Raw genomic sequence first — 21,401 nt, 5'->3', positions numbered from 1 at the left:
TCCCCCGCTGTAGGCTGAAGGGGATGGTAGGGATTGGATGAGATTGGTCATGTAATAGTCATAAGATTGTTAGGGCATAGTGCCTAATATCCGTAGATGTCACTTTTATGATATTGTTGCAACTTGTTATGCTTAATGCTTGTCACTAGGGCCCGAGTGCCATGATCTCAGATCTGAACATGTTATTGATTCATGAAGATATTCGTTGTTTATGATCTTACCTGCAAGTTGTATACACATGTCGCTGTCCGGAACCAATGGCCCCGAAGTGACAGAAATCGGGACAACCGGAGGGGATGGTAGCGATGTGAGGATCACATGTGTTCACGGAGTGTTAATGCTTTGCTCCGGTGCTCTATTAAAAGGAGTACCTTAATTTCCAGTAGTTCCCTAGAGGCCCGGCTGCCACCGGCTGGTAGGACAAAAGATGTTGTGCAAGTTTCTCATGGCGAGCACGTACGACTAAATATGGAACACATGCCTATTGATTGATTAGTACTTGGATACCGTTTTATTATTATCTGCAAATGCCCCTGCTTTGATTGTTACATGAGTTTCTCTCATCCATGCAACGCCCGTTAATCCGTCCACTGTGCCTACGGTATTTTAATCCTGCTGTTTACTATAATCACTCTTGCTGTCTTTATTTCACCGCTGCTGTTATTTCACTATTCTTACTGCCATAAAACTGTTACTACTGATAAACTCTTGCGAGCAAGTCTATTTCCAGGTGCAGCTGAATTGACAACTCCGCTGTTAAGGCTTACAAGTATTCTTTGTCTCCCCTTGTGTCGAATCAATAAATTGGGTAATACTTCCCTCGAAGACTGTTGCGATCCCCTATACTTGTGGGTCATCACACACCTCTACCATGGGCTGCAGGTGCCAACGATGGCAGCCTGCCACACGCAGTGGCCCACCGCAGCCGCCGAGTCACCGACAAATCTGGGGGCGGCCTCCACAAAACCACCACACAGCAGCACCCCCGAGATCCACTATCCTACACGTAACCGCTGCTTTGAGGCACCACCCGACCGCCAACCACAGGGCCGCCGCCCCGGCCACCCCGCCACCACCACCGGCGCCAAGACCCTGAAGCAAGGTGGGAGAGGACCACCACGGCCCGGGACCATCGTCGGTTGCCGCACGCCGGCGAGCAGACGCCGCTGCCGCTAGTAGAGGACAGACAGGCCCCGCCTCACTAACCCCCACTGGTCTGGGCAGACATGCCCAAGATCTGAGGCCACCTCACAGTCCCGTGCAGGGACAAACTCCCTTGCCGCCAGCACGCACCAACTGCCGCCAAGTAGCAGCTAGCGCAGCTCTGCCGCGAGTCCGCCGACTCGGCATCCCCAAACTCGACCACCACCTCCCCCATGACCTGGCCTGCAATCAAACGAGAACCAGACATCCACCACCACATTCGGCATCAGGGGGCCGCCACCGCCGCCAAGGAGGCTGGCGGCAGCAACGTGGAGGGAGGCCGGAGGAGAAAGCCCGCGCGGTGCAGAGTTGTGCTCCTGGCGCTGCCTGCATTCATCTTGTGTCTAGACCTTACAATAACATTAATAATGAGCAATGTGAATTAAAATCAATTATTTTCATATAAAAATAATTATTTATCACATCAAAGAGTTGTTTGACATAAGAAATGCAATAATATGTAGACCTCATTTGAAAAATTGAATCTCTTTCGCATGCAAATTTTTATTTTGGATATAAACCATTATTTATGTATAAAAGCTATTTTCCACTTTGTTGAGTTGCTTAGTAGAAAAAAATGTAATTATAAGTAACATTTTGTTAAATACTAAATACCCAGATATGGGTCATAATTTTGTTCCATACGCATATCCTGGGCGTTTAAGAAATTAATTTTAGGACCTGGTCGGGTAATGTTCGGTGGAGTAAAAAACGATTGAACAAAGTTCTGTTACAAAGAACCGATGACCAGGCTCACAGTCACAGCGTGTACTGTTTTAATGTATAGGTGTGTGCTGCCTTTGTATAAAGCATTTTGTTTTCTTGTTTTTAGTTAGCCTTTCTGAGCTTCTCTCAAGCTCAGTTCTGGTCTTGTTGTAAACTCATATATATAAACCCAAAATTAATAAAAAAAATTACAGTGGGAAACCCTACTGTCAGCTTCAAAAAAATGTGTACAATGCCCCACGCAAATGACACCTTGTTCGCGCGCCAGTCTACCATTTTGGATGGCTCGCACATATCAGCCCTTTCCTATAGCTCGCTGAAGCGCCTCGCTAATCATCCCAGGTGCCACGGCGGCAGAATCGGCGTGCTGCATATAAATCACCCGAGAACGTTACATTAGTAAACTGATATAGCCACCATGAGCGTTAACAAGATCGATCATGATTCATGACTGATGTGAGCATGCCAGACCCGAGCTCGTATCTTCAGAGCAAGAAGGCCACCCGGCATCGACGATTGCACGGATAGAACATCGAGGCTGAGAGCCTTCAAGGCGTCGAACACTCGTGTCATCAGCAGCTCCTTCCACCGGCACTGCACCTCCAGAAGCACCTCCTTGTCCATCACAGTGACGTTCACCACGTTGCTCGACCCGTCGTCCTTCTTTGAGAGGTGCCCCTTCTCGGTGTTGGCATCGCCGAACTCTGATGCCTTCCTCTTGGATCCAGCCAAGATATTCCCAGCAACATCGTGTCGCTTCCGGCCTGCAGTTTCTACCGGGCGCCAGAGTGCCCTGCTGAATTCTAGCTCTTCTACCCTTTGCTCCAGCTGCTTGAGATAGGCTATCGTTTCTGCTAGGATGGATGCTTTGTCCACCTGCAACAGTAGTCCATTTTTTTTCTATGAACATTCTGTAACACATACTACATAAGAAAATGAGCAGGGGTTACCTTGTGAATGGATGGGACCAATGATTTCAGAATCAGGAACATCTCGTTGAGCTTCTCGCGACGCCTTCTCTCCGACATGACATGCCCTTTGACATTGCTTTCCCGAGCTCTTGCCGTTCCGCCGCCACCACCATTCGTCCATGCACCGCCAGCCAAAGATTTCATCAGTAACTTCTGCGACTCTCCAGCGACCGACGCAGCCACATCTTCCAACGACTCCGAGGACCTCTTCCATGGCGTAAAACACGACGACCGAGAAGATTGAAATGAGTAACTTAGAGTGACAACATCATCAGTGATCCGTTCTGCGTCTGACACCGACGCAGCTTCTGGAGAAGACATGACTTCAAAGGACCCGGTCATGATCCAGTTATCCTCGAGAGCGCGCACATCCAACTCATCGCATAGGCCGTAGAGCTCGTCGATCTCCTTCGTGGTCAGCTCTAGGTTGCCATCAGACAGACAGTCGATCTCCCTGGACATCATCCCCTCGACGGCGTTGTGGTCGACATCTTCGAACACGATGTTGCCTTCATCATCACCAGGTTCGTTTTCTGATGGGCTGGAGCTCGGTTCCTCCGACTCCGAGCATGTAGGAAATTGTATCTCCCAGAAGGATGTGCCGATCCGGTTCACAATGTTCGTGTCCTCCAAAACCTAGCAAGAAAAGGATCAATATCACCTTACTAGGATAAAATAACATATAGATGGATTCAGTCTTTGATGAGTGCCCATTTAATTGGACAAAAACAAACACATAATACTCGCGCGAAGTACTACAAGTGATAGCATGTTAATTTTAATAACATGGCGCCATGTTTTTCATTAGGAGTGTCTAAAAACTAATTTTATGTGACGTCATCGAATATCTGCAATCCATGTTACAACTTCTGGCTAGCATGAATCAGGAGACCACGAATTATAAAGCAATCCAATGTTTCCAAGTCATTTTCCCGATTACAAACTCATGTGTACACTATCCATGTTGCAATACATTGCAAGCATCGAATCACCCTTAATCATGTGACCTCAAAATCGTTTGTTTATTTACTTTTTCTAATGCTCGTGAAATATGGGGATCTCGGTCACCTAGGAAGTGAGCCTAGCTCAACTGGTTGAGGAGTGGATGTATAAACTAGCACCTGAATTCAAATCCTTACGAACACGAATTTAGGTTTTTATTTATACTTGAGGCCCAAACCGAACCTGGTACTCATGCAATTTATCTTGAGGACTAGGATTTAATATTCGTGAAGATTAAAAATCTTAGTACTCATGTTGGTGCATAGGAAGGAAAGTGAAATTCTCCCCATTTTTAGCTACTCCCTAACCCTAGCCCCCGGTGGCTGCAGTCCTCCTCATCCCTCCTCCTCCTCCTCGATCTCGCCATCGTAGGAAGACACCACTTGGCAAAGCCCGCGCAGTGTCGGTGGCGGCAGGATTTTTTCTAAGGGCGGCGAACTACCTCTCCTTGCGGCGCAGGTGATGACAGCGAGTGTCGGCGGCAACGCGGTGATGCAACCTTCCAACGACGATCCTGGCGCATCGACGATGGAGGTGGAGCTCCTCCTCCTAGTCATGGTGCCCCCATGGTGCGACGGCCGGATCCAGATCCACCCGGGGTCTTGGCACTACTAGAAAATAGCTAATCAGTGGCGCACCTATATTGGCTATCAGTGGCGCACCTCGGTGCGCCACTGCTATCACGCCACTGCTAACTGTTAGCAGTGGCGCACCTGTGGTGTGCCATTGCTATCTGGATTAGCAGTGGTGCACCACGTAGTGCGCCACTACTAGCTCATTGGTGTGCCACTACTATTTTGTCGAGGTGCGCCACTCCGCAAACAAGAGGTGCGCCACTGGTAAAAAATAGAAATTTTGATATGGTTCTATATATGGAATTTTTCGATTTTTTGGGGGGGTGGGTTTTGATTTTCGTTCTAGTATGCATCATGGCGCATTCTCTGTGATGTGAAGCTCCACATGCAGCCGAAGAAGAGGATGAGGAAGGAAGGTTCGGCCAAGTGGAGGAGGAGAAGGAGGAGTGGAGGAGGCGTGGAGGAGGAGGAGGCCGGAATTGGAGTTGGAGGAGGAGGAGGAGGAGGAGGCGGAGTTGGAGGAGGAGAGAGTGGAAGAGGAGGCCGGAGTGTAGGGAGGAGGCTGGAGTGGAGGAGGAGGCTGGAGTAGAGGAGGAGGAAGTGGAGGGGGAGGCTAGAGTGGAGGAGGAGGAGGAAGGAGTTGGAGGTGGAGGGAGTGAGTGGAGTAGTGTGGAGGAGGGAGGAGGGAGGGGATATGGGTAATGGTAACCAGCCATTTCAAATTTTGATGGGTGGGAAGTTAGAAGTGGCGCACCCCATGGTTTGGTGCGCCACTGTTTTTTTTCTTTTTTTTTTTGAAATTTCTGCAAGAAATGTAAAACCTGAAAAAAGTCCTGCTTCCTTTTCGATTTTTGGGAATCTAAAAAATTTCTAAATCTCCCTAGGGCATTGAAATCGGATAGGAAATTTTGCGTAGATACATTTTCATATAAAAAAGATTTTCATTGGAGGTCGTATGAACCAGAAATCCAGTTTTACCGAAATAGGATACCATTTAGCAAAAAACGTCAAAATTCATGTTTGTTAATTCTCATAATACATGGGGATCTCCAAAGATTTTCCATTTTGACATTTCTATCTATTTTTTTCAAAACCTAAAAGGTGATCCACAGGGGAGCGCACCAAGCATGGTGCGCCACTGCTAAGTGGTGCCCAAACCGTTTCCATCAACCCCTTATACATAGCAAGCTCACCATGTAGAGGTGTGCCACTGCTACCTCAAATAGCAGTGGCGCACCTCAATATGGTGTGCTAATTCTATGTATAGGGGTGGGTCAAACCATGGTTAAACTTAGTGGTGGCGCAGTGCTCACCAGGTGCGCCACTGCTAAGTTGCCTACCAGCGGAACACCACTTTGTGGTGCGCCACTGCTATATAGCCAGAAAAGTGGTTCGCCACTTCTAACATTCTACATCTAGGCCTTTTTCTAGTAGTGTGGGCTTTAGTGGGGTTATGAGTCTGGTACCACGGTTATGGGCGCCAGGCTACGACGATGGATTGGCACCATGGTGATGCCGCCGTCGTTGGCATTTGCGGTGGTGGCTCAGTATGCTGGCTCGTGGCATACTTGCCCACTAGGAACATGCTGGTGACATGGGGCTACTGGCTCGGCTTGAATAAAGGAGGCGGCCCTAGGATCCCTCTCACGCCATAACGAAGAATTGCTTGTTGCTCGCCTTCATTTATCTGGACAGAGTGTCGAGTTTCGGAAGGCTTGGCTAGCAAACTCCAGCGGACGACATGTCGGAGATTGCTAGATTTGATGGTATTCGGTCGCGTGCAACCATGTTTTTTCAGACCGCTTGGTTTCAGAGGGAGCGATACGAAACTCTGCAGTTTGTTGCCATCGTGGGACATTTTTTTAGTTCAATGGTGAAGTAAGTCGTGGAGAATGACATGGAATCCAAGATCATGAGGTTGCTCAATGGCGGTTCAAGTCATGGTGGCGATGAGGTATTTGCTTGGTAATTAGGGGTGACACACATGATAAATTTAGAGTCTAAACTTGCATGCTAAAAAACAAAGATCTGGTCTGAATTGGTTGTGTATGGCAATGACCTTGTTGAATGCACTGTTTTGTGAGTGTGAACTTTCTCCTGTGTGAAAACCTATAATCTATGATCAGGATGCTGACGACATTGTGCACTATTCCCTGTTTGGAGGCAACACTTTTGGAGAAGATGGATTTCTGGTGTTGTCTTGGTGGTGTTTCGTCTGCTGCTACAAGGAACACAAAACACTGTAATGGGACCTTTTTTTTGGTAATTCTGGTTTTTTTTTGCCTATGTGTGTCTGTATTGCCATTAGGACACTAAGTTGTTGCACAGGCTAAGTGTAATTGTTTTTTTCGAAATGGGGGAAATATCGTCCCAGCTTCTGCATCCAATGGATGCACACGATTTTTTTATTAGTTTATTCATAACACCTTACAAGAGCAATACAAAAGATCAAACTCGAAGTCACCTCGCTAAACCTACAGAGGGATGAAGGGGGTGACAATTCACCAACTCACATCAACCAAAAACCAAATGCCTTCTCAGGCCGCCCAATAGCAGATGAGAAGCACATCCAGTCAAGTAGACTCCCAGCATACGCCAATGCCTACGCCGTAGAAGTTGCTACCGCTGTCTTCCTCGACTCCATCTTCAAGAGAGATAATCGCATTGACCATGCCAGGCCTGCCATCGATGTTGCCACGGTGCCAGACGACTCCACCATCCTGCGCGAGTCCATTACACTGCATCCGTCCCGAGACACCACTGCACCATGCCGCGGCGACTCGACGATGCCGACACAGCGAAAGCACACCGCTCCACCTCAGCACCACCGCCATCCGCTGTCTGCTCCAAAAACAATGCCCCCAACAGGGAGAACGGCGTTGCGCGCCGCCATCGTCCGATCCGGGAGACCCGCGTCTACGGTTTCCCCCGGAGCAGCCTAGGCGAAGAATGCATGTGATGGCGTGTAACTCACACGTTCGTTGGGAACCCCAAGAGGAAGGTATGATGCGCACAGTAGCAAGTTTTCCCTCAGAAAGAAACCAAGGTTTAATCGAACCAGGAGGAGCCAAGAAGCACGTTGAAGGTTGATGGTGGTGAAATGTAGTGCGGTGCAACACCAGGGATTCCGGCGCCAACGTGGAACCTGCACAACACAACCAAAGTACTTTGCCCCAACGAAACAGTGAGGTTGTCAATCTCACCGGCTTGCTGTAACAAAGGATTAACCGTATTGTGTGGAAGATGATTGTTTGCAAGAAAATAGTAAAACAAGTATTGCAGTAGATTGTATGCGATGTAAAGAATAGGACCGGGGTCCACAGTGTAGGATAACGTAGCATAGAAAACAAAAATTTTCCTATCGCGAACACGCAATCCAAGCCAAGATGCAATCTAGAAGACGGTAGCAACGAGGGGATGATCAAGACTAACCCTTGAAGAGATTCCAAAGCCTATAAGAGTAGGCTCTTATTGCTGCGGTAGACGATCACTTGCCGCTTGCAAAAGCGCGTAGAAGATCTTGATCACGATCGGTTCCGGCGCCACGAACGGGCAGCACCTCCGTACTCGGTCACACGTTCGGTTGTTGATGAAGACGATGTCCACCTCCCCGTTCCAGCGGGCAGCGGAAGTAGTAGCTCCTCTTGAATCCGACAAAGCACGACGGCGTGGTGTCGGTGGCGGTGGAGAAATCCGGCGGAGCTTCGCTTAAGCGTGCGGGATATGGTGGAGGAGAGAGAGACCGCTAGGGTTTGGGGAGAGGGGCGCCGGCTAGAGCACCCTTGAGGGGTGCGGCCATGGTGGTGGCTTGAGTGGCCGGCCAGCCCCTCTCTCCCCCTCTTTATATAGGTGGAAGCCCCAAGAGTTGGTGTACAAGTCTTCGAATAAGACCCCAACCCAAAACCTTCCATGTGTAGGGAAACCTACCCAAGGTGGGATTCCCACCTCAAGTGGGACTCCCACCTTTCCATGAAGGGGGGTGGCCGGCCACCTTGGGGGGAAGTCCACCTTGGACTTTCCCCTCTAGGGTTTGGCTGGCCATGCAAGTGGAGTCTCTTCGGGACTCCACTTTCCAAAGTGCCATTCTTCCGGACTTTTCTAGAACCTTCTAGAACCTGCCATAAATGCACCGGATCATTTCCAAACTTGGAATATGACTTCCTATATATGAATCTTATTCTCCGGACCATTCCGGAACTCCTCGTGATGTCCGGGATCTCATCCGGGACTCCGAACAAATATTCGAACTCCATTCCATATTCAAGTACTACCATTTCAACATCCAACTTTAAGTGTGTCACCCTACGGTTCGTGAACTATGCGGACATGGTTGAGTACTCACTCCGACCAATAACCAATAGCGGGATCTGGAGATCCATAATGGCTCCCACATATTCAACGATGACTTTAGTGATCGAAAGAACCATTCACATACAATACCAATTCCCTTTGTCTCGCGATATTTTACTTGTCCGAGGTTTGATCTTCGGTATCACTCTATACCTTGTTCAACCTCGTCTCCGACAAGTACTCTTTACTCGTACCGTGGTATGTGGTCTCTTATGAACTTATTCATATGCTTGCAAGACATTAGACGACATTCCACCGAGAGGGCCCGAGTATATCTATCCGTCATCGGGATGGACAAATCCCACTCGTTGATCCATATGCCTCAACTCATACTTTCCGGATACTTAATCCCACCTTTATAGCCACCCATTTACGCGGTGGTGTTTGGTGTAATCAAAGTACCTTTCCGGTATAAGTGATTTACATGATCTCATGGTCATAAGGACTAGGTAACTATGTATCGAAAGCTTATAGCAAATAACTTAATGACGAGATCTTATGCTACGCTTAATTGGGTGTGTCCATTATATCATTCATACAATGACATAACCTTGTTATTAATAACATCCAATGTTCATGATTATGAAACTAATCATCCATTAATCAACAAGCTAGTTTAAGAGGCATACTAGGGACTTCTTGTTTGTCTACATATCACACATGTACCAATGTTTCGGTTAATACAATTATAGCATGGTATGTAAACATTATCATAAACATAAAGATATAAATAATAATCACTTTATTATTGCCTCTAGGGCATATCTCCTTCAGTCTCCCACTTGCACTAGAGTCAATAATCTAGTTTACATTTGTAAAGATATAACACCTTGGCCTTCCGGTGCTTTATCATGTTTTGCTCACGGGAGAGGTTTTAGTCAACGGATCTGACATGCTCAGAACCGTATGTATTTTGTAATTCATTTGCGTCTTAACGCATCACTCATTTCCAAATGAGTCGGCCTTAAATATGTTTGGTCTTCTGGTGGAACCTTAATTCCGCGGTCTGAAATATGTCACTAATATTGTCACATACAATATAGCTTCAAAGTTCTGACTCTGTCGGAACTGCACCAAGTTCTCAAAGAACCTCTTGACTTTAACATCCTTTGTCATTGTCAAAACAATGACATACTTTGCCTTCTTTTGTAGATTCCGTCACAATATTTAGAACTCTTCTAAATCTAGCATAGACAACTTCTAGCTCATTGTGCTACCTTTTAAACAACACTTAGTCTAATTTGAGATTGAAATTATATTTTATATGTGATAAAACCAATATCGGTGTAACACCTTACAGCGATTTGTTTGTCATTTCTTCATACAAATATATATATATATAATATATCCTTAGTTCTTCTAAAGTACTCAAGGATATTCTTACTGTTGTCCAATGATCATCATATGAATCATTCTGGTATATGCTCATAACAATTTATAGCACATGATATCTGATTGTGTACATATTATTCGTGATCTATTATCACTCATGTGTTTTTACTCATTGAGTGTCAGATACACTCAAGTCTTGTTAAACCTTCACATGACAAGAACATTTTCTTAATTTTTCTATATTGAACTACTTCAATATCCATCATATGTACTTTGACTTAAACTTATTTATGTGTTTCAATCTATCTTTATAGATCTTGACACTAAATTTGTTTCGGTCCATATCCTTTCATTGAAGTTAATTCTCAATGAAACCTTTTTAATCAAGTATATAATTACATCATTTATAACCAACTATATGTCACTTACATAAAGTATTATAAATGTGTCTTAGCGCTCCCACTTAATTTCTTGCAAATACAAGCCTCTTCATCGTCTCTTGATGAAATTAAAAACTCTTTGACTATTTCATCTGGTGAAGATTCCAACTCCGCGATACTCACTTCATCCAATTGAAGTTTGTATACCTATCTAGTATTCTACGGACAGGCAAAACTCTTGGTTGTATTTTGTATACACCTTTATTTTGCCATCCTACTAGCATATCTCATAAAAGAAATATGTAGTGATTACTAGAATAAACCACATAGACTATAAGCATTGCTACGGAAGATCTAATCTTATCGTAGTCAACTCTTTGAACTTTGTCGTAAACAATTTTTCGACAAGTCGAGCTTCTTTAAGGATATTTCATCCAAGTCTATAGATCCATTTACTTTCAAAAAGTATTCGTCTATTATGGATTTCATGGCGCATGGCCATTTTAACGGAGTCAGGGCCCATCATAACTTCTTTGTTTGTAGTTGGTTTATCATTATTCAAAATCAATCCTTTGTTCACAAATCATTTATTTGGTCACAAAGTAAACCATACCTACAAGGTTCAATATGTACTTCGATCTCCATGGCTAAAACACTTTGTAGTCATGGGAGCCATGATCGTCGTGGCCGCTTCCGAAACAAATTCCGATGCTTCGCGCTACTCGATCATTATGCTCAGGTTCATAAACCTTATCAAATTATATTGTCCTCCCACTCAAATACTTCACTAGAAACAATTTCTCGGAAATAAGAAACATTGACAAACACTTTTGTCTTTGTCTTGTGGGAAGAATTCCCAATTAAATCTATGGGATAACCAACAAAGACATTCATCCGATTTTGGTTGTAAACTCTTAGACCAAAATTTAAAGAAAGACTATTAGGGTTTATACCCATACCATAACTTGTATGGTGTCATTTCAACGGATCATGATGATACTCTATTTAGTGTAAAAGCGGTAGTCACTTAAGCATAATCCACAAAAATATAATGGCGTCATAATATTTTATCTAATCATTAATCCAACAAGGTTTGGATACATATCTCGGATACTATATCATCATTATGATACTCCAAGAAATGTGAGTTGTAGAACAATTTCATAACTCTCTTAGATGTTCGCTAAAACTCGTAATTCAAATATTTCTACCATGATCCAATCATAGATATTTGATTTTTCTATTACGATGATTTCCACTTCATGCTGAAATTTATTTGAATCCATTCAAATGTTTCAAACTTCTTCCTTATTGAATATATCCACATATATATACTCAATTCATTGTTGAAAGTTTTCATGAAGTAGAAGAATCTCCCGCACACAACTATGCCCGAGTGAACCATATACATCATCATGTATTTTTCACTAAGTTAGTTGCCCGTTCAACTCTTGGCCTATGAACGGTATTTTAATCATTCTCTTTAGAAAAGATTTGCAAGCGTCAAATGATTCAAAAATCAAGTGACTCCAAAAATCCATTTGCATGGAGTTCCTTCATGCGTTCCTTTCTAACATGACCTAAATGGCGGTTCCACAGATAAGTGGAATTCAAATCATTTGCCTTATGGCATTTTAGCGTCAGTTTTATGTATATGTGTTTCACCATTAAGATTTATAATAACTTATCCATCGTACATGGAGTAATGTCATAATTTGAACAACTCATTGTTTTCATTTGACTAGAGCAAAATAACAATTATTAAGTTCTTTATTATAAATTCTAAGGGCTAGATAGAATGCCAACGACGAACATAATAGCACTTTATTTTGTTCCAGACGTGTATTCCTATCATATTCCTTGTCAGTCACTTAGGCCATTGTATTCTTGTATTGTGTTGTTTTGTATGACACTTCATACCAACCAATATAGCACTAATACCCCAGAATTTCATTGTGTGACTAAACTAGGAATACATCCATAACATGTATATCATTTATATACACCGAGCTAGACTTTCTAGTCTTTTCTTTATTTCTCGCCGAATATCTTTTGCAGTTTCTCTTTTAGCTTTCCTCATTATTCAGAAAAACACTTCAACATCAATAACTTCTAGGTTTGTTGGTCAAATACCAATAACCTTGAGGTTTTTACTTTGAAGTTGATCATCATATGACAAGTGTTCTAGATTTCACTTATTAGTAACTATGATGAACAATTTCACTCATAATTTTATCCATCAATTCTTGACAACTTTTTGAGACCATGTCTGTACATGCTAGGCTCATAAAGTTTAACCTTAGTATTTGTATGTGCAAATCTGGCTTGCATCCGTTGTAAGCACACGTAGAATCTATAACACCCGATCATCACGTGATGCTTCAAAACGACGAGTCTTAGCAACGGTGCATACTAAGGACAATCACTTCATGGATATGCGAATATTGTTAGTGTCCCTATAGTTGGAGGATTGGGACGTCTTGCGTCTTCAACCTTCGTACATTCCCATAAAACTTATGAGTTTATGTAGTCTCACCAAATTTATATTCTATCATCTTGTAATAAGGTCTTAGATATCACATATATCTCGTACCTTGATTATTTCTGAAAACTAAATTTTCAGCTCCTTACTTTTCAAACAGATTTGAACTTCAAGTTTCACGGAGACAAGATAACTTTAGGTACTAATTGAAACCATAGCTCTCTGAATCAACAAAGTGAGTTTCACTAAATGTTTGCAATAGGACTTAATCATTTCTTGATTCATTAACAATACGGTACTAATCCGTAAAGTTTCTAGTCAGATTTTAACAGTATTTCTATCTCAATTATAAGACTAGCGCATAGTAGTAACGGATGCCAATACTACAAAATTAATTCAAAATACTACTCAGACTATGTTTATGATAATTAGTTCATGTTTTAATCTAATTACTAATGAACTCCCACTTAATACAACATCCCTCATAGTTGTAAAGTGGTACACGATCCAAATCCATTACACCAAAACCGATCATCACGTGAGATGATGTAGTTTCAATGGTGAACATCAACATGTTGATCATATCATCCATATGACTCGTGTTCAACCTTTCGGTTTCTATTGTCCCGAGGCCATGTCTGTACATGCTAAGCTCGTCAAGCAAAACCAAGTATTCCGCATGTGCAACATGGCTTACACCCGTTGTATGTTGAGTTTATCACACCCGATCATCACGAGATGCTTCAAAACGTCGAACAATGCAACGGTGCATACGAGGGAAGAACACTTTATTATCTTGATATTAATGTGAGGGATCATCTTATAATGCTACCGTCGCGATCTAAGCAAAATAAGATGCATAAAGGATTAACATCACATGCAATTCATATGTGATATGATATGGCCCTTTTGTCTTTGCGCCTTTGATCTTCATCTCCAAAGCACGGACATGATCTCCATCATCTTCGGGCATGATCTCCATCATCGTCGGCGTAGCGTCAAGGTTCATGGCGCCGGCTTCATGGTTGTTCACCTCATGTAGCAACTATTACAACTACTTTGAAATACTACTCAACATGAAAATTAAAGACAACCATAAGGCTCCTGCCGGTTGCCACAATACAATAATGATCATCTCATACATATTCATCATCACATTATGGCCATATCACATCACCAAACCCTGCAAAAACAAGTTAGACGTCTCTAATTTGGTTTGCATATTTTACGTGGTTTAGGGTTTTCGAGTAAGATCTAATCTACCTACGAACATGAACCACAACGGTGATACTAGTGTTGTCAATAGAAGAGTAAATTGAATCTTCACTATAGTAGGAGAGACAGACACCCGCAAAGCCACTTATGCAATACAAGTTGCATGTCGAGCGTGGAGCAAATCTCATGAACGCGGTCATGTAAAGTTAGCCCGAGCCGCTTCATCCCACTATGCCACAAAGATGCAAAGTACTCAAACTAAATATAACAAGAGCATCAACGCCCACAAACCATTGTGTTCTACTCGTGCAACCATCTATGCATAGACACGGCTCTGATACCACTGTAGGATAACGTAGCATAGAAAACAAAAATTTTCCTATCGCGAACACGCAATCCAAGCCAAGATGCAATCTAGAAGACGGTAGCAACGAGGGGATGATCAAGACTAACCCTTGAAGAGATTCCAAAGCCTATAAGAGTAGGCTCTTATTGCTGCGGTAGACGATCACTTGCCGCTTGCAAAAGCGCGTAGAAGATCTTGATCACGATCGGTTCCGGCGCCACGAACGGGCAGCACCTCCGTACTCGGTCACACGTTCGGTTGTTGATGAAGACGATGTCCACCTCCCCGTTCCAGCGGGCAGCGGAAGTAGTAGCTCCTCTTGAATCCGACAGCACGACGGCGTGGTGTCGGTGGCGGTGGAGAAATCCGGCGGAGCTTCGCTTAAGCGTGCGGGATATGGTGGAGGAGAGAGAGACCGCTAGGGTTTGGGGAGAGGGGCGCTGGCTAGAGCACCTTTGAGGGGTGCGGCCATGGTGGTGGCTTGAGTGGCCGGCCAGCCCCTCTCTCCCCCCTTTATATAGGTGGAAGCCCCAAGAGTTGGTGTACAAGTCTTCGAATAAGACCCCAACCCAAAACCTTCCATGTGTAGGAAACCTACCCAAGGTGGGATTCCCACCTCAAGTGGGACTCCCACCTTTCCATGAAGGGGGTGGCCGGCCACCTTGGGGGGAAGTCCACCTTGGACTTTCCCCTCTAGGGTTTGGCTGGCCATGCAAGTGGAGTCTCTTCGGGACTCCACTTTCCAAAGTGCCATTCTTCCGGACTTTTCTAGAACCTTCTAGAACCTGCCATAAATGCACCGGATCATTTCCAAACTTGGAATATGACTTCCTATATATGAATCTTATTCTCCGGACCATTCCGGAACTCCTCGTGATGTCCGGGATCTCATCCGGGACTCCGAACAAATATTCGAACTCCATTCCATATTCAAGTACTACCATTTCAACATCCAACTTTAAGTGTGTCACCCTACGGTTCGTGAACTATGCGGACATGGTTGAGTACTCACTCCGACCAATAACCAAAAGCGGGATCTGGAGATCCATAATGGCTCCCACATATTCAACGATGACTTTAGTGATCGAAAGAACCATTCACATACAATACCAATTCCCTTTGTCTCGCGATATTTTACTTGTCCGAGGTTTGATCTTCGGTATCACTCTATACCTTGTTCAACCTCGTCTCCTGACAAGTACTCTTTACTCGTACCGCGGTATGTGGTCTCTTATGAACTTATTCATATGCTTGCAAGACATTAGACGACATTCCACCGAGAGGGCCCAGAGTATATCTATCCGTCATCGGGATGGACAAATCCCACTCTTGATCCATATGCCTCAACTCATACTTTCCGGATACTTAATCCCACCTTTATAGCCACCCATTTACGCAGTGGTGTTTGGTGTAATCAAAGTACCTTTCCGGTATAAGTGATTTACATGATCTCATGGTCATAAGGACTAGGTAACTATGTATCGAAAGCTTATAGCAAATAACTTAATGACGAGATCTTATGCTACGCTTAATTGGGTGTGTCCATTATATCATTCATACAATGACATAACCTTGTTATTAATAACATCCAATGTTCATGATTATGAAACTAATCATCCATTAATCAACAAGCTAGTTTAAGAGGCATACTAGGGACTTCTTGTTTGTCTACATATCACACATGTACCAATGTTTCGGTTAATACAATTATAGCATGGTATGTAAACATTATCATAAACATAAAGATATAAATAATAATCACTTTATTATTGCCTCTAGGGCATATCTCCTTCACACAGTTCACTAGAGGTGTCTCTCCCATAAGATAAAAGCATGTTGGCTGAACAAATTACAGTCGGGCAATTGACAAATAGAGAAGGGCATAACAATGCATGTACATGATATGATAAATATAGTGAGATTTAATCCGGGCATTACGACAAAGTACATAGACCGCCATCCAACTGCATCTATGCCTAAAAAGTCCACCTTCGAGGTTATCATCCGAACCCCATTCAGTATTAAGTTGCAAAGCAACAGACAATTGCATTAAGTATGGTGCGTAATGTAATCGACAACTACATCCTTAGACATAGAATCAATGTTTTATCCCTAGTGGCAACAAGCACATCACAACCTTAGAACTTTTCGTCACTTGTCCCAGTGTCAATGAAGGCATGAACCCACTATCGAGCATAAATACTCCCTCTTGGAGTTAAGAGCAAAAACTTGGCCGAGCCTCTACTAATAACGGAGAACATGCAAGATCATAAACAACACATAAACAATAGATTGATAATCACCATAACATAGTATTCTCTATCCATCGGATCCCGACAAACACAACATATAGTATTACGGATAGATGATCTTGATCATGTTAGGCAGCTCACAAGATCCAACAATGAAGCACAATTAGGAGAAGACGACCATCTAGCTACTGCTATGGACCCATAGTCCAGGGGTGAACTACTCACTCATCACTCCGGAGGCGACCATGGCGGTGTAGAGTCCTCCGGGAGATAAATCCCCTCTCCGGCAGGGTGCCGGAGGCGGTCTCCTGAATCCCCCGAGATGGGATTTGCGGCGGCGGCGTCTCTAGAAGGTTTTCCGTATCGTGGCTCTCGGTACTGGGGGTTTCGCGACGGAGGCTATTTGTAGGCGGAAGGGCAGGTCAAGAGGCGGCACGAGGGGCCCACACCATAGGTCGGCGTGGCCAGGGCCTGGGCCGCGCCGCCCTGTGGTGTCGCCACCTCGTGTCCCCACTTCGACTCTCCTTCGGTCTTCTGGAAGCTTCGTGCAAAAATAGGACCCTGGGCGTTGATTTCGTCCAATTCCGAGAATATTTCGTTACTAGGATTTCGAAACCAAAAACAGCGAGAAAACAGACAAGCGGCTCTTCGGCATCTTGTTAATAGGTTAGTTCCGGAAAATGCGTAAATACGACATATAATGTGCATAAAACATGTAGGTATCATCAATAAAGTAGCATGGAACATAAGAAATTATCGATACGTTGGAGACGTATCAGCGAGGCTGCAGAGACAATGCCTTCAACAAGGTAACGACGAAGCACGCCTCCATCATCCGCCATGACCGAAGTCCGGACGGCTTTCACCGGCAGCTGCGCCTCGCCATCGGGGGCTAGGCGACGGATCGCGAGATCCGCCACGGCTAGCCACACAACTAGTCGATCTCCTCCGGCGAGAGAGAAGACCACCACCGTGGTGCCACGGTCAGTGGCACCAGACGCCCGCCACCTGCCACCAGGTCGACGCTGTCTCCGCCATCCAAGGCCGCCGCCCTTGGTGCCGTGGTCCCAGACCTTGAGGAGGAGCAATGCGAGATCCATCACCATCACCGCTGGACTGGCGATGCCGAGGCTAGGATGGAAGGAGAGGATCGCACCGCCAGGTTCCGGGTACGCGCTGCCGCCCCCATCACCGCCCGCCTGAAGGCCGCGGCGAGGAAGAGGAGATGGCCGCGCCACCAGATCATGGACACGCCGCCACCGTCATCACCGCCCGCCCAGCGAGGGGCCATGCCGCCAACATCCTCCACGGGCCGGGGCCATCCCCCCCCCCGTGCGGAGGCTAGCCTCCATCCGCCGCACGGAGGGATCACGCGAGGAGCCCCGCCGCCCCCATCACCGGCCACGCCGGCTCCGCCGACAACGACCTCCGGGGACGACGAGGAGAGAGGGAGGGGGAGGGGAGGACGGCGGCTAGGGTTTGCCGCCCCGAGTCGCCCTAGAGGGGACGACCCGAGCGGTCAGTCACTTCGGAAGATCGAATACTTGCAGCCGAAAAGGTGTAATTGGTATACTCGCGATATTAATATATTCTATTTATCAAAAGAAGAATCAAATACTACTACCACGCCTAAAATTGCACTCTTTGAAATCCTACAAATTTAATGAAATGCTAGTACAGAGTTCTTACCTTTTACGCTATAAGTGGCACAAGGTTTTATTTAGTTGGCAGTATTTATACCGGCCATACCGATGTCATTTGGCAAATTGACATACCAGAAGAAGAAAATCATACTTATTAAACTTTGTGCAAATTTAACAATCGCAAGTGGTGGTATCCTGCATTTGAAGCCCGAAGAGTCATGGTTGTGTGTAATTTACTCTATGTAAGATGGCTCAGCAGCCTGTATTTTAGGTCGTTTTGTGCTGGGCTATAGTTTGCATGTTGGGAAATATCATGTACGGGGAATTTGTGACTAAGCAATATGAAAGGCGCGCACCCTTATGTTAAGGCTCAACTTGTTATGCTCGTAATCTTTAAGGCTTAAATAATTAAGCATTTCAACGAGGTGAAATCATTGTTTGGCTTTGTTATTGGATAGTAAGCGCTCACGACTTGCTTGTTAAAGATCTTTAAGAAAAAAGGCTAACAGGTTAAGTACTATTACATACAACGTCGGAGCAGCGGGAGGATATGGTTATTGAATGCAACCGGATGCTAGTGATTGCTCAGGACTTCTATTTCCAGGCTAGTGGATGGCGGTATCTTAATAGAATAGCAAATGCATAGCTTTTCTGTTAGCCGTATTTTCTTGTGGTTGATTCATGTATCGACCTTAGCTTCTCCATAATTGTAATAAGGGAGGATGGTTTCTTCCGGATTTGATACTATGATACTATTTTTTTAATAAAGCAAGTTGTGTGCATCGATTGATGCAGAGGCTGGAGCTATGCTCCTTTATCGAAAAAAAAATCCAGCAACATGGTAGCTGAATATTACCCGAACATACTAGCTCATCATCGGATTTAGCTAGTAAAGCAAGCTGTCCACAAGCAGTTTTGGCGTTTCAAGTTGGTAAGTTACTCCCCCCTCACAGTTTATTAGGCGTGCGCGTATCCCTAGGTCGCAAATTTAATCAAGTTAACATTAGTTATATGTTATAAAAATTATATCATTAGAAAGTTTAGATGTTCTATTTTCTAATGATATAATTTTTACATTATATAATTTAAATTATATAGGTTAAATTGGCGATCTAGTGATACGGGAGAACTAGTAAACTGAGATGAAGGGAGTAGAAGATTGTAGTTAACGAGCCTGCTCGGAAGGATCGCCGGCTTGCACGTTTAGCTCATTAGTGATATCGAGCTAAAGTTATTGTTTTGGTCTATTCATTACCTCAACGAGCAGAGGTAAACGAGTCAAGCTGACTAGCGCTTGTTAAGCTCGTCGAGTTTCAAGCTTTATATTCAGTCCTACCCTTATCTAGCTCATTCATTCTTGTGTCGAGATCAATGCAAAAACTTTCACTTTTTTGCATCTCCTACGAAATGTGAAACCAAAAACTTTACACGCCAATAATATACTGGAACTAAGTTGTCTAAAAAAATTCAGACTTTTTGTGCACGAAAAATATCTAAAATGAAAAGTTTACGGATTAAGTTTATTAATTTAAGTTTATGATATCCAAAAAAAAATATGAATATATTTTTCATCAACTATGTTTCCAACATAATGCTAACGTGAAAAGTTTCAAGTTTTAATTTTTTTTCGCTAGGGAGAAAAAATGAGAAAGATTGTGCACGGATCTTAGAGCGAAATGGATTGGATGGATTGGGAGTGTGCACCTAACATGGTGCTTGGAAAATCCACTTGGACTCCGACGAACTCACCTTCTCAGCCGTCCCCAGCTCAAGCACACCGCCCATGAATGGGATACAAGCAACTGTCTGAAACACTTCAGTCTTGAGTATTCAGTACAGTAGATCTTATGATGATAAGATGCTAGCTACTGTCAGGGTGGAGTTGTGCTTTGGCGATGTGCATACGTACCCTTGGCCAGGCCGGAAGGCGTAGGTCATGCAGACGGTGTAGTACCATTCGGCATCACCAAGATCCTCCGGCGATAGGGCGGCGGCGGGACGTCTGGCCCGGTGGTCGCACTCGCCGGAGAGTAGCGACTGGTAGAGCTCCCTCAGCTGCTCGCTCCTATCCAGGACGAGCTGGTCGGCGGTAAGGTCCGTCGAGTTGGCGATCTTCCTCGTTTTTATCTCGCCGTTATAGAGCCCGTCCTTCCACGTCAGGAATCTGCAAAACAAACGGAATCCGCCAGCCGGTATCGTGTAAGAGGAAAGGAACCGGCCGGTGTTCGTCACTCTAGCTTAGCTTGAGCATTATGTTACCCTGGACGGCTGGTTGAGATGGACCAGAATATGGCGTAAGTCCAGTTGATGCTCCTCACGACGGCAGCGAGCTTGTTCCTGAATTGCTTCCCCGGCGACGGCAGATGGGTGGGTTCTTCCAGGCTCGGAGGTGCTGATCACTACAGGAATCTGCCGAGGTGCCGACGGCCGGCTGCCCTCGGCGTAGCCACGCCTGGCCCTCGGCGTAGGCTACGCCGACGGCAGCCCTCGGCGTGTACCTCCCTCGGCATAGGTAGCTGCGCCGTCGGCGTAGGGCTGGCCGTCGGCGTACGCCTCCTACGCCGACGGCCACGTGCGGCCCTCGGTGTCCACGCCCTCGGCAGAGCGTGCCGGCGCGCCGTCGCCGTTGACGGAACCATGCAAGACGCCGACGGCCGGCCCCCTCGGCGTAGAGGGCCACGTGGCACGTGGCCACAGCTTCCCCGGGGCGCCAGCAACAGCCATACGCCGAGGGCTTCACCCTCGGCATAGGCTTGCATGTGGCAAGCGGAGGAGCGCCAGGCCAGCGTCTACGCCGACGGCAACGCCCTCGGCATAGACCTGACCATATGGTCATGTCAGGGTCTATGCCGACGGCATTACCCTCGGCGTAGACATGGCCTTATTTTTTTTTTTCGTTTCAGCAGTTCACAGTTCACAGTTCA

General features: G+C 45.1%; 1 pseudogene; it reads right to left on the bottom strand.

The window, feature by feature from the left end:
• Positions 1-2,224: 2,224 nt before the first annotated feature.
• Positions 2,225-21,201, bottom strand: LOC124671496 (annotated as a pseudogene).
• Between the last annotated feature and the right edge of the window lie 200 nt (positions 21,202-21,401).

The sequence above is a fragment of the Lolium rigidum genome, chromosome 7 (genome assembly GCF_022539505.1).
Source record: "Lolium rigidum isolate FL_2022 chromosome 7, APGP_CSIRO_Lrig_0.1, whole genome shotgun sequence".
Lineage (NCBI taxonomy): Eukaryota > Viridiplantae > Streptophyta > Magnoliopsida > Poales > Poaceae > Lolium > Lolium rigidum.
The sequence above is the reverse complement of the archived record's forward strand: the minus strand, read 5'-3'. Positions and strand labels throughout refer to the sequence as shown.